The 13,233-nt window shown below is 34.9% G+C and overlaps 1 pseudogene; it reads left to right on the top strand.

Moving 5' to 3' along the window:
* Positions 1-1,850: 1,850 nt before the first annotated feature.
* LOC111368244 lies at positions 1,851-10,031 on the top strand (annotated as a pseudogene).
* The last annotated feature ends 3,202 nt before the right edge of the window (positions 10,032-13,233 follow it).

The raw sequence follows: 13,233 nt of genomic DNA, 5'->3' as shown, positions 1-13,233 counted from the left end.
CGGGAACGAAAGTCGGTCTCAAAGACCTCTTATAATCAATTCTAGAACACGGCAAAAGCCCTTCTGTGAACTATATGTACAAGGTCGAGACCCCTTCATCCCCTATCCAAGACCCCTCAGTGTGATATAGAACACGGTCAAAGTCTCTCAGTGAACTAGAAGAAATATATAATCACAGGTACTTTTCTGGTCGATCTCAAAATCATATCTCATATTTCAATTCACAATGTACCGTATACAATTTTTGAAATCCCACATGTATCCTAATAAAAGACATTTCCATAATAACCATGTAATTCGAACACATAATTGCATTTAATTGCACATATTTTAACAATATACTTAATTTAAAGTATTTATATTTTTCCACTCATAGTATTATGTTCGCAAAATCAATCCGGTTGGTAAGCTGTTCTGATGTTAGTATCCTCACCTGAAATACGATATAATTTTTAAATAAACAATTAATTATTTTAAATAATTTCAATAATTAAATAGGTAATACCCAAATTTAATCATTTCACGTTTAAGCGATTTTTACAGTTTCTTTAATCACTAAAACTAATTTTTCTTTCAGTTTACTCAATTTCATAGTTTATTATACTTAATCCCTTCAATAAAATTGAATTTAGTCTAACAATATAACAACTATAAAATCAAATATAACTTAACAATAAATAACTTTTTACTTACCTTTCAAAATTGAGGAATTCAAGCCTAATAATGTAGACCACTTAATTCCTAACACGTTGACAAAAATTTTCTATTTTTTTCTTCTTCTTCTTCCCTTTTTTTTTTTTCCCTTTCTCTCCTCTCATCTCTTTCTCTTTTTCTCTTTCTTTCTCCCTGTTCCTATTTCTCTCGGCGTATTGTGGGCATTTGGATTTGTTTGAGTTTTGTTTGTATGTGAAGCCTAACTTTTTTTTCTTTTTACTTTATATATATATATATATATATAATAGTATGACATTTGAATTTTCAAAAAAAAAATTTGTTTTTTTGTTTTTTACTAAATTAAGGTATTACAGACTCTGCTTAGATTTTGCATAAATAACCAAATCTGATGATTCATATTTGTATTAACTCAGGCTCCTAAAGGAGTACATGTAGTCTGCAAACGTTTTCCTAGAACAAAGATTGTGACATCTGAGATTGAAATCTGGTTGAATGAAGAGTACTGCATTATACCTGGCATGGATGAATTTGGTGACCGATACTTTGGCACAGACGATGATTGAACAACCAATACTGCCTGCCCCCACGGTTATACGGGAGATGAATCATTTCCCAATAATTACGTACAGAAAAGAACTGAACGACTTGGTTTTGGAACAATTTTTAATGTACTTGTTCTGCTGGGAAAGTCATTCATGTTTATTTGAGACTCAATAGATCCAAGCATATGATGGATAGGACATCATGGGCTTCTGCAGAACTATTTTTCATAATCCAGCTGATTATCTCGATTTCTTGATCAAATTTTTCAATGTGCAAAATTATAGCATTAACAGAACATTGTAATTTTAGAAGTTAAGGATATTCGAGGATAGACATGAGTGCACCAAACGATAGGTCGGGAGGCGATCGAGGAAGTGTTGTATAATAAACATTAATTACTTTATATTATAAATATTGATAAACTCAAATAACTTATAAGCGAAAAAAATTCCCTGTTAGGAAAGTGTGAGATTAGAAATCAGAGGATAATAGGTGCGTAGTGTATTTCCATTTGCCACTTGGTAGTGAGAGTGATCACTCGTTCCTTTATCCGAGGATGATAACCTTTGTCAGGATTATCTTCCGACACTTGTCATATGAAGAATAACGGAATATCCCATAAGTCAATCTCTATATAGATAATTGGTTCTCGTGTTAGCTTATTCAATCGTCTCCACTATGCTATCCTATCCTCAGCAGTAACTAAAGCATGTCCGCGTTCGTAGGAAATTATGCTGGTACGTACTCTCGTCTCCTTTCCATGCAAATATCAGTTATGCATCTGCCCGAATCATTTCTTGGTTTTGTTTAAGAGCTAAAACTAACTTCTTTTATTTGAATTGTCAACACAACACAGCACAGCATGACACTGAGCCCATATTTGACTCCTATTTTTAAGACTCGTTTTTTCCCGGATTTATTCTCACACACATTTCAGGGGATTCACAACTTTTTTCGACTTATCAACCACATATTTTCATTAACTTTTATCAAAATATATTAAAAATCTGATTTTTAGCAAAACGAAACAGGTGCTAAGACTTTCAAACAACCTATCTACTTCTCCTACGTGTGCTTCTATATTAGTGATTGTGCTTGAATGTTACTTTTTCTGAAAGTAAGTTAAGCATTTACTTTTTTTTTTCCCAAAGAAAATAAGTTTTTCTAATTAGTTAAAAAAAGTAATTTTGAAAATCATATTTTTAATGAAGTAAGTAACAAAGGCAGTTTCTATAAATTTTACATTCATCTTCCATTGGATAAGTATTTTTTCAAGTTTGTATTATTTTGTTATAAACAAAACAAGACACCAGTAGCCAAAATAAGTAACTTTGAAGTAAGATTAACTTATTTTTATTTTTAAGTACAACAAAACATGCTATTAAACTCGTGTATATATCCAGATGAACTAATTAAGAATGCCAAGTACATCGCCACCCCCGGCAAGGGTATTCTGGCTGCTGACGAGAGTACCGGCACAATCGGAAAACGTCTTGCCAGCATCAGTGTCGAGAACATCGAATCCAACCGCCAAGCTCTTCGCGAACTCCTCTTCACCGCCCCCAATGCTCTCTCCTACCTCTCCGGTGTCATCCTCTTCGAGGAAACCCTATACCAGAAAACATCAGATGGCAAGCGATTCGTCGAAGTTCTTCAAGAAAACAACGTTATTCCCGGAATTAAAGTCGATAAGGGCACTGTGGACTAAGCCGGGACTAATGGCGAGACCACCACCCAGGGGTTGGACTCGCTAGGAGCCCGGTGCCAGAAATATTACAAGGCCGGTGCGCGTTTTGCCAAGTGGCGTGCTGTTCTCAAAATAGGCCTCACTGAGCCATCGGAGCTGTCCATCCAGCAGAATGCGCAGGGGTTGGCTCGCTACACAATCATCTGTCAAGAGAATGGACTTGTGCCGATTGTTGAACCGGAGGTTCTCACTGATGGAAGCCATGATATTAAGAAATGTGCTTCTGTGACTGAGACTGTTCTTGCAGCAGTTTATAAGGCACTGAATGATCAACATGTTCTTTTGGAAGGAACCCTCTTGAAGCCTAACATGGTCACACCTGGCTCTGATAGCCCCAAGGTACAAGGGTACCTAGTTTCGTATTTAATAGATATCGAAAGCAGTGCCGATCCTGTGTTTTTGGGGGCCTGAGGCGAACTTAAAATATTAGGCCCCCCTCCCCCACCAAAAAAAGAAAAAAAAAATTTGCATGCAAAATATATCCGTATTATGGTACCGACTGTTAACTTAATACTCAACTGTAAAACAAAAAGAAAAACAAAAAAAAAATTGTCTACTACTCCAAAATGCATTCTATACCAAAAATGGGGCTCAAACAATTGATCCTACGATTAAATCTAACAAAAGTCAATATAATTTGACAAGAGTGCAATACTACAATGCAATATATACGCCGACAAGGCTTCGAACATTTCCTATATGTTTAATAGTTTATAAATAAGCAGGGGCAAGCCATTGCTTACCTGAAAAATATGAATTGAGCAAAAATTATAAAATGACACAATGCGGCACTTTGAGAATTCCACTGTCACAACTCACAATTCTAAAATCAAAATTTAACAACAACCACGACAACCAATTAATTGTTGAAGATAAATTTAAATTGTATATGAAAGATAAATTTAATAGCAACCATTAAAACGTCTCTGCATTTCTCTCCCACTCCATTCTTCTCTACATTTGCATGAAGTAGAATATAATTTTCAACCACAAAAAGGATCTTGGCTAAATCCATTCTTGAAGTGGACAGACATGAATACGTGGGAGCTCAAAATCTTTCGATCTTAATACATCATTCTAGAAAGACTTACACAGCTAAGGTTCTACATTTCTAGTACCAATCCATGCACTGATATCTCATTAAGAGACATCAATTAACTTATAAATAATTTTGTGACCAATTAACTTGATAAGTTGTGACCAAATATATAGATTGTGGCCTTAATATGTTTAATTAATAAAATATTTTTTAATCAATTATTTCATTAATAGTATCTGAAATTTGAAATTGCAAACCTTCTCCTCTTAATTTTGAAGTAGGCTATAAATAAACTCTTACAAACGAATTTTTCCCATTTGTAAATTAGGCCCCCAAAAGTCAACGTAATTACAAAATTCAACAGTGTATTATGAACCCAATATTAAAATACAGTGGGAGCGAGACTAGTGCTTGATCCGGTGAGCTAGATCAACCGTCAATGTCCGTCTTAGAATGATAGTTTATTAATATTTATTATATAATATTAAAAATTTTCAATCCATATATAAACATAATATAACGTAAAAATCATATACAAATTCCCCTCACAAAAATTCTTTTTTCAAAAATCTTTCTCTACATATTCACAATTTCACAAATTGCCCTCACAAATCATCGTCCACAGATTTACAATTTCACAAATTGCCCTCACAAATCATAGTCCACAGATTTACAATTTCACAAATTTTTTAGTTTTCATAAATTATAAATCATCACAATTCACATACTGAATCATCAATTAAATGATGGAGACATATAAAATATCACTTCAAGACTTTATGTTCTAAAGGAGAAAGGCATGAAATTGAACTTAAAAAAATAAAAACAAAAAAAAAGGGAAAAAAGAGAAGAGAGGCTCATAGCACCAGCGGCGGAGGCTCACAGTCCTTGAAGGTCACAACCATTGTTCACAATTAGCACTTGGCTGGAATTGGTATTTTAATACTTAATTAAAATTTTTTTATTTTTTTGTTTTTTTTTTTTTTTTTTTTTTTTTTTTTTTTTTATTAAATAAAAAAAAAAAAAAAAAAAGGGCAGCTAGCAAGCCTTTGGCCCAATTGTTTTAAAATCCAAAAACAAGCCTAAAACAAAGGCCAACTACTTAAAAGAAAAAAAAAATCTACTAACCTTTTCATCTCCTTCAACCTTCAGCAGCGGCAATCATCTCCTTCAGCAACAGTCGGCGATGACTGGTTCCAACGTTGGACTTCCAACCTGTAAATTTCGTCAGAGTCATTGGGGGCGACTGACCCCACTCGGCCTTAATGGGTCCGCCCCTGTCTCCTTCCAGCTTTTTCATTTAATTGCAAAAAAAAAAAAAAGGAGAAAAATGGCGAAGTGAGGCCCCCTTCCAATTTTGGCCTGAGGCGCAGGCCTCATCTGCCTCGCCTCAGGACTGGCTCTGATCGAAAGATTGTTGCATGACGCATGTTATTTTTATAATCATCTGAGATTATTTGAATAGTAGTTTTGTTTATTTGGCCCTAATTTTAAGAATTCATTTTTCTCAAACTTATTTTCAGACACACCTTTTATGGAATGCACAACTTTTATCAAGAATGAGTTTTGCATACACAAGGTTGACATTGGCCTAATTTTGATCAACGGTGGCAGAATTTGACAAACCCGAAGCCTTAGAGCCTAGGAGTTTGAGTAAGGCTATGTCACGCGTACGGTGCTAAACATTAGTTTAGGTGACAATTAAATGTCATGAATTGATAAAAGATTTAAATGATATCCATATTTCTAATGTGTTCCTGTTTAGCTACTTAGCATTATTAGTTTCTCACTTTTCAGGAAATTATTTTTGTTTTGATGGTCTTCTTTAACTGAACAAATTTGGATAAACTTTCTACTATGGTTTTGATCAAGTTAAAGATTACTGCTTTTGAAAAAATCTTGATTTTGTCCAATCCTAGACACTTCTACAAATTAATGAATTATTCTGTTTAATATCTATGAAAATAAATGCCTTGTCTCATCCATATATAGGTGACACCAGAAGTGATTGCTGAATACACAGTTGCAGCCCTACGCCGGACAGTACCACCGACAGTGCCGGGGATTGTGTTCCTATCCGGTGGACAAAGCGAGGAAGAGGCCACTGTAAACTTAAACGCGATGAACAAACTTGAAGTGTTGAAGCCATGGACACTGTCCTTCTCATTCGGTCGAGCTTTACAGCAAAGCACACTAAAAACATGGGCTGGAAAGAAGGAAAATGTTGGCAAAGCTCAAGAGGTTTTCTTGGGAAGGTGCAAGGCTAATTCTGAAGCCACACTTGGAAAGTACACTGGGGGGAGTGCTGGAGAATTGGCTTCTGAAAGTTTGCATGTGAAGGGCTACAAGTATTAGGTCTTGTATTTTTGCATTCTTAATTTCAATACATAATACAGATGTCTGTTCTGATATAAATTATAATGCAATTGATTCATCAAATTTCAAGCATTTTCTGGCTCTGGGATTAAACTCTTATGAACGGTGTGATATGAGTCCAAAAATTTGTAAAAGACTTTACGCAATTTTTGGTGGCTAATAATTTCATTCATCACTCACCCTTCTTCTCCCTCGACCATTCGTTCGTTCTCCAAAAATTTCAACAACACGATTCTCTGTTGAAACCCATGTCAATTTCCGCCAAAAAAAATTCACCACCTGAAAAGTGTAGGGAATTTACTTAAACATGCACAGCGGAATTTAACAAATTTCAATTCTCATTCAGGATTCAACTTTGTATTTAGATAAAAACTGTGATAAGAAATATACATTTTCTTGTAATTTGCAAACTCCTTCGCGTTGTTCCTTTCCAGCAGCTTGAATCTGCCTCCCACAGCTGTCCAATTGTACAGCCTCCAATGAAATCCATACAGAGAATAGACTGCAACTGTTAGGGTTTCTTTCTTGTGCCAACAAGAATAATGAATACCTTATGGACCTTAAACCCTAGCTGCATATATATATAAACCCAAACGGACCATGGCCCGGTCCGGTCCAATATTAATTAATCCAATTAATTAAACTCGATCCGTGAATTAATTAATCCAATTAATTAATTCGGGATTATAAATATCAAATTCAATTAATTAATTTATCCAACGATTGTTAAATTAACCAATTGACAATTTGCAATCTTCCAATTCTCTTTTATGTGCGACCCATTAAGTTCCCGACCACGATGCCTAACGTCGTGAAATATTACTTTGATCTAATCAAAATTGATAAATTAATACACCATTTTAATTTATCGTCAATTCACACTCGCCGTCCCTGATTGACATCTAGCAATGTGTCAGGGCAATACATGTGACAAGAAATGTCACGTGGTATGACAAAACCAAATTCGTTCGTTTACCGTGAAACTATTATCCCTTCGTCAATACGATCCGATCAATTACGAGATATGGAATTGTGTCAATCTCGATCATTGATCATATCTTTCATTCCACTATTAAGTCAATATAAATCGAAAACTCCTTTTCGACTTATGAGTACACCTTGACCAAGGATTTCATCATCGACTTAACTGAATGAAACGCAGATCATAATCTCCTACTATCTAAGAGTGACGAATCCTTTATTGATCAATCACAACCTTCATAAAATTCTTGACGTACCCGAACGATGTCGTATTAGCAGTCCCTTTCAGAGCAACATCCAACACCGCCAAAGTATGACTGTCCTCATATAAGGTACTATGACGACCTCAAGTCAAAGGATCAACTCCACTACCGAACGTTAGAGATTAGCCACTGACACTCAGATAGTTATCCATGTGGAATCTCTTAGCGGGTTTCCAATGTTTTGTTCTATAACAAAATATCCACGTGTTCATTTAAGTGTCACCACACTTTAGCTCGTGAGATCAGCTACTTACTTCACAAGTAAGAAATGCCACACGTGATGGTCTAACTGTGCTAACGATATCCGTATCTCGTTATTACTTACGACCATGGTTTATTCAAGATCCAATTATATGTAATTTGTATCTCACAATCACAACTCCTTGTGATTAACAGATTACCTAAAAATTGGATCTTCGGATTCTATTATTTAATATTATTTATTATAAAATTAATTTAAATAAATAATAGATCTCGCCAAAATCAAATACATTAAATATATTAAAAGCGTTTACAACCTAAATCGATTGGATTTAGGGCATAACACTTACAAAAAGTCCATTCTTGAAACCCGTGAAATGAACTACGCCCAAAGTTCTTCTTTTTCTTCAAGTACATCCATCACGAGCCAAAGATTAACCACAAACGAACACATTTTTCCAACCCCATGTTGAGCTTCTCTCCTACCCATTGAAGAGCTGCCTCCAAAGAAAATGAATTGATGCTTGATAAGGGAGTCTGTGGGACTGGATCCTGCTAACAGGGATGAACTGTCTGATATTTCCAATATACTTCCTCATTGCCTTGACCTTTGCATTTCCTTTAATATTAACGGAACACCACTTATGGTGGAAAGAAATACATCCATCTTCACTACTTGAGGGAGTTTTTTATGCTGATAGCATAAGGCAGTTGGTTTGGTTAGGTCAGGCAACTTACAGTCATTTACACTTCCTGGATTATAGTATTCGTTCTTATTCATGACCTACCTGGGTCGATTCTCACTGAACTCAAATGTTTTGTTTTTCCTTGTCTCCATTCTTGATCTTGACTGAGAGGGATTTCATGTTAACATTCTTCATGCCAATAGTTCATTTCAATATCATCTTAAAAATTAGTATCTTTGGACTCTGATGTTTCTAGGGCAGTGTGGAGGCATATAATTAATTTATATTGCTGCTTATTAAACATTGAATCTGTTGTAATTGACGTGCCAATACTTTATTGTTGTTCATGTATAGAGCTGATAAATTGGATGCAGTATACAAAATAATGAGATAAATGGAATGTTAATTTTTAAAAATATCTGAACTTAGAGAACCTGATGTAATTTGAGCCATTTACAACTGTGAAAAATGGTGTTTCTCAAAACACTCTAAAACGAGTGCTACTTTTGTCAATTGAGGTTTCGGCTTACTTGGAAAATTCTGCCTAATTGACACTTGACTATTGGATACATGATACTCACTTGGATTGTGCTAGTCGAGACTCGTTTTGGACCATTGGATTAAATCAATGGCTGAGTTCATCCCTGGGATGTGACCGTCCAAATAAACCCAAAAGTCTCGTGACTTTTGGGGTGATTTTTCCAAATTTTTCCTTCTCTCTCTCTTTGGCGTCTCTCTCTCTGCTTCTTCGAGTTTTTCTTTGAATCTGTAAATCTTTCTCTTAGTGTATAGTTTCTGCAATTTGGTTATGGAGTTTATATTTTGGGTTAATGATCAAGCTTGAGAGAATGGCTGATCTTGTACCGTAAAACTCCTAAACGATTGGTTGATTTCGTGGTTGTGTGTTTCACGAGATCTTTAGATCGGTGACTGAAACTGTAAGATCTGAGTGGTTCTTGATGTACTCTTGCTCTCTTGGAAGGTAGATTGTGCCATAGTGGAACGGGCTGTCCCTGAGCCCCTCAGATTAGGCCTATTCACGGCTGAACTGGGTCAACAACTTGGTGTTCTTATGTTATTTTTCTGTTCTCATTGTGTGTTGTCGATTTTTACTGCATATTTAGTTTACAAATCAACCGAAATTCTTTACAAATTGGTATCAGAGCTTTCTGGCTTCTGGGTTCGGTATGCTCTATATAAATCAATGCTGGGTTATTTTTTGGGTTTCGAATAGTGTAGATCATTTTTCAGATCTACACAAAGGCGGTTCAGTTATTTTTTTTCTTTGATATTGTTTTTGGCAATTACAGTTACTGATTCGTTTGAGTTTCTTGGAAGGTGACATTGAAAGGTGGTTCGAGTTTACTGGCTGGGTTTTTTGAATGCTTTATATGTATAAAAACAGACATTGCAGTAATCTGGTACGATTTGACCATTACTCATTTGGATCTGGTTTGACACGAGTTATTCGTGATATAGTTTATTTCATGATGCATATTGTTCTTGATTTAGTAAATTGAAATAATATACTAGTTATCAATCTACTAACCTGAGATCTAGTTATAGAACCTGCCTTGCACCTTTGAGATATCTGACTGAAGTTTTGATATATCTGTTTGTTTTCATATATATAAATATATACACACACACACACACACTGTCCAATATCTATTGTATTTAACTCAATCTTTAAAAAGTTGTTACTGAATTTTTTGGGTTTCTTCAAACAGTCTATTATTGGTTTTCTCGAAATTGCTTGATATAAAAATTTTCAAAAACCTTTTCTGCTATATCCATGAGTAATGCCCACCCTTTTACAGAATCTGTCATGGGTTTGAAGGTCGAATTGTCCCAATTCGATGGAAAGGAGGAATACTCTATATGGAAGCAAAAAATGAGAGACATTTTGGTCCAACAGAGGGTTGCAAAAGCCCTCGATGATCCTGCAACTTTTTCTGATGAGTTAAAAGCAAAACCTGACGAAATTGAAGAAATGAATGAGATTGCCTATAGTTCTATAATCCTGCATTTATCTGGTAATGTAGTTAGACAAGTTGATGATTTTAAAACTGCAAGAACTTTGTGGACTACCTTAGATGGTTTGTTCTTAACCAAAACTCTACCTAACAAAATATATGTGTTAGAAAAACTATTTAGTTTTAAAATGGACCCAGGAAAGGATTTGGAAGTCAATTTGAGTGACTTCAGTATTATAGTTAAGAGTTTAGCACACAATGATAAAAAATTCTAAGATGAGGACTTGGCTGTTATTCTTTTAAATTCACTGTCTGAATCTTACAAAGATGTTAAGAATCCATAAAATATGCTAGGGACACTCTTACACAATCGATTGTAATAGATGCATTAAGGTCAAGAGAGTTAGAAGTTAGGAGAGAAAACAGAACCAACTATAGAGAAGAGAGCCTATTTGTAAGGGGGAAAACTGAAAAGAAGGAATTTAATTTCCAAAACAAGGAATTGAAGGGGAGATATAAAAGTAGATCTAAATCTAAAGATAGAAGTAATAAAAAGTATTATAACTGTGGGAAGTTGGGACCACTTTAAGAGGGATTGCTTTGACTGAAAAGGAAATTAAAAGATCAAAATAATAATGATCAGAATAATGCAGACATAGTGTCAGAATTGGATAGCCTGCATGTATTAAATGTGTCAACTAAAAACTCTATTAGTGACTGGATTCTGGATACTGGATGTACCTTTCATATGTGTCCTGAAAAAACATGGCTTTATAACTATAAAGAAATAGAACCAGGAAAGGTGTATATGGGTGATAATAATTCCCAAACTGTGATTGGCACAGGTGACATTGCCATAAAAATGTATGATGGCATTGTCAGAACTTTAAAAAATGTGAGATATGTCCCAAATCTGAAAAGGAACCTTATTTCACTAGGGATACTTAAAGATGAGGGATATACCTTCAAATCTGATAATAAAAACCTGAAAATTATGAAGGGCTCTTTAGTTGTGATGAAAGGACCTAAAAGGAATGGTTTATATTATCTAGAGGGAGAAACAATTATATCTCCTGATTCAAATGCTTTGACTGTTAATGAAAACAAATCTAGTCTTTGGCACAATAGAATGGGACACATTGAAAATAAAGGGCTAAAATCTTTAGGTAATCAAAAATTACTTGGAAAATATGACATTGAGCTTTTGAACTTTTGTTAGACTTGCGTGTTGGGTATGTCCCACAAGGTTAGTTTTGAATCTAGCTCATACAGAACCAATAGGTCCTTAGATTATGTGCATGCTGATCTTTGGGGCCCAAAAAAACACTCTACTTTTGGTGGAAGTAAATACTTCTTATCACTTGTAGATGACTATTCTACGAAGGTTTGGATTTATCCCTTAAAGCCTAAATCTGAAACCTTCCAGAAGTTCAGAACATGGCTGAAAATTGTTGAAAATCAATTAGAGAATAAATTAAAAACCCTAAGAACTGATAATGGGCTGGAGTTCTGTAATATAGAATTTGATAATTTCTATAAACAGAAAGGAATATTAAGGCATAAGACTGTGAAATACACACCTCAACAAAATGGGGTAGTTGAGAGAATGAACAGGACTATAATAAATAAAGTAAGATGCATGCTTATTAGTTCTGGTTTGGCTAAAGGGTTTTAGGCTGAAGTTGCTTGTACAGCAGCTTACTTGATTAATAGGTACCCTTCTAGTAGTATAGGGCTTAAGACCCCACAAGAATTGTGGACAGGAAAAACCCCAAACTTAACTCATATAAGGGGTTTTGGATGTGCAGCATATGCACATCAATCCGAAGGAAAGTTGGAACCTAGAACCATCAAATGTGTGATGCTAGGATATCCAGAAGATGTTAAAGGCTACAGATTGTGGGTTTTAGGTGTTCCAGGTATTAAGATTATTAATAGTAGAGATGTAATATTTAATGAATCAGAAATATCATGCCTAAAACAAAGTTCTAAAGGAACAAATGAATCTGTAAACAACCAGTGAAGTTAACTAAATTACTCATCTCAACCTGGAGATGATGAAAATGAAGTTGTACATCATCAGGTTGAACAAGTTACTGAACCTGTAGAGCCTAATGAACCCTAGAATGGGGCTGAAACTGAAGAACCTGAACATACTGCTGAACAAACTGATGTTCAAGACTATCGATTAACTAGGGATAGGGTAAGAAGACAACCTAGACCCAATCCTAGATATGAACTATTAAATATGATTGAGTTTGTCTTAGTCTCTAGAGAAGAAATAGAACAAGCTGAACCAACTTCTTATGAAGAAGCTATTCATGGGAAAAATTCTGAAAATTGGTCACAGGCCATGAAAGAAGAAATGCAATCCCTGAATGAAAATAAAACTTGGAAGCTTGTTAAAAAACCTAATGATCATAGGGTAGTGCAGTATAAATGGGTTTACAAGCTTATAGAGGGTAATGACCCATCTGACCCTGTTAGGTTTAAGGCTAGACTAGTGGCAAAGGGGTATACTCAGATAGAGGGAGTTGATTACAATGAAATATTCTCTTATGTAATCAAATATAAAACCATAAGGTTGATATTGGCCATGGTTGCTCAATATAATTGGGAACTTGAGCAACTTGATGTGAAAACTGCATTCTTACATGGGGAATTGGAAGAGGATATCTTCATGAGTCAGTCTCAAAGTTTTGAAGTTAAAAACAAAAATGAATATGTTTGTAAACTAAAAAAATCA

The sequence above is a fragment of the Olea europaea genome, chromosome 19 (assembly GCF_002742605.1).
Source record: "Olea europaea var. sylvestris chromosome 19, O_europaea_v1, whole genome shotgun sequence".
NCBI lineage: Eukaryota > Viridiplantae > Streptophyta > Magnoliopsida > Lamiales > Oleaceae > Olea > Olea europaea.
Note: the sequence above shows the minus strand (reverse complement) of the source record. Positions and strands in the feature narration are given on the sequence as shown.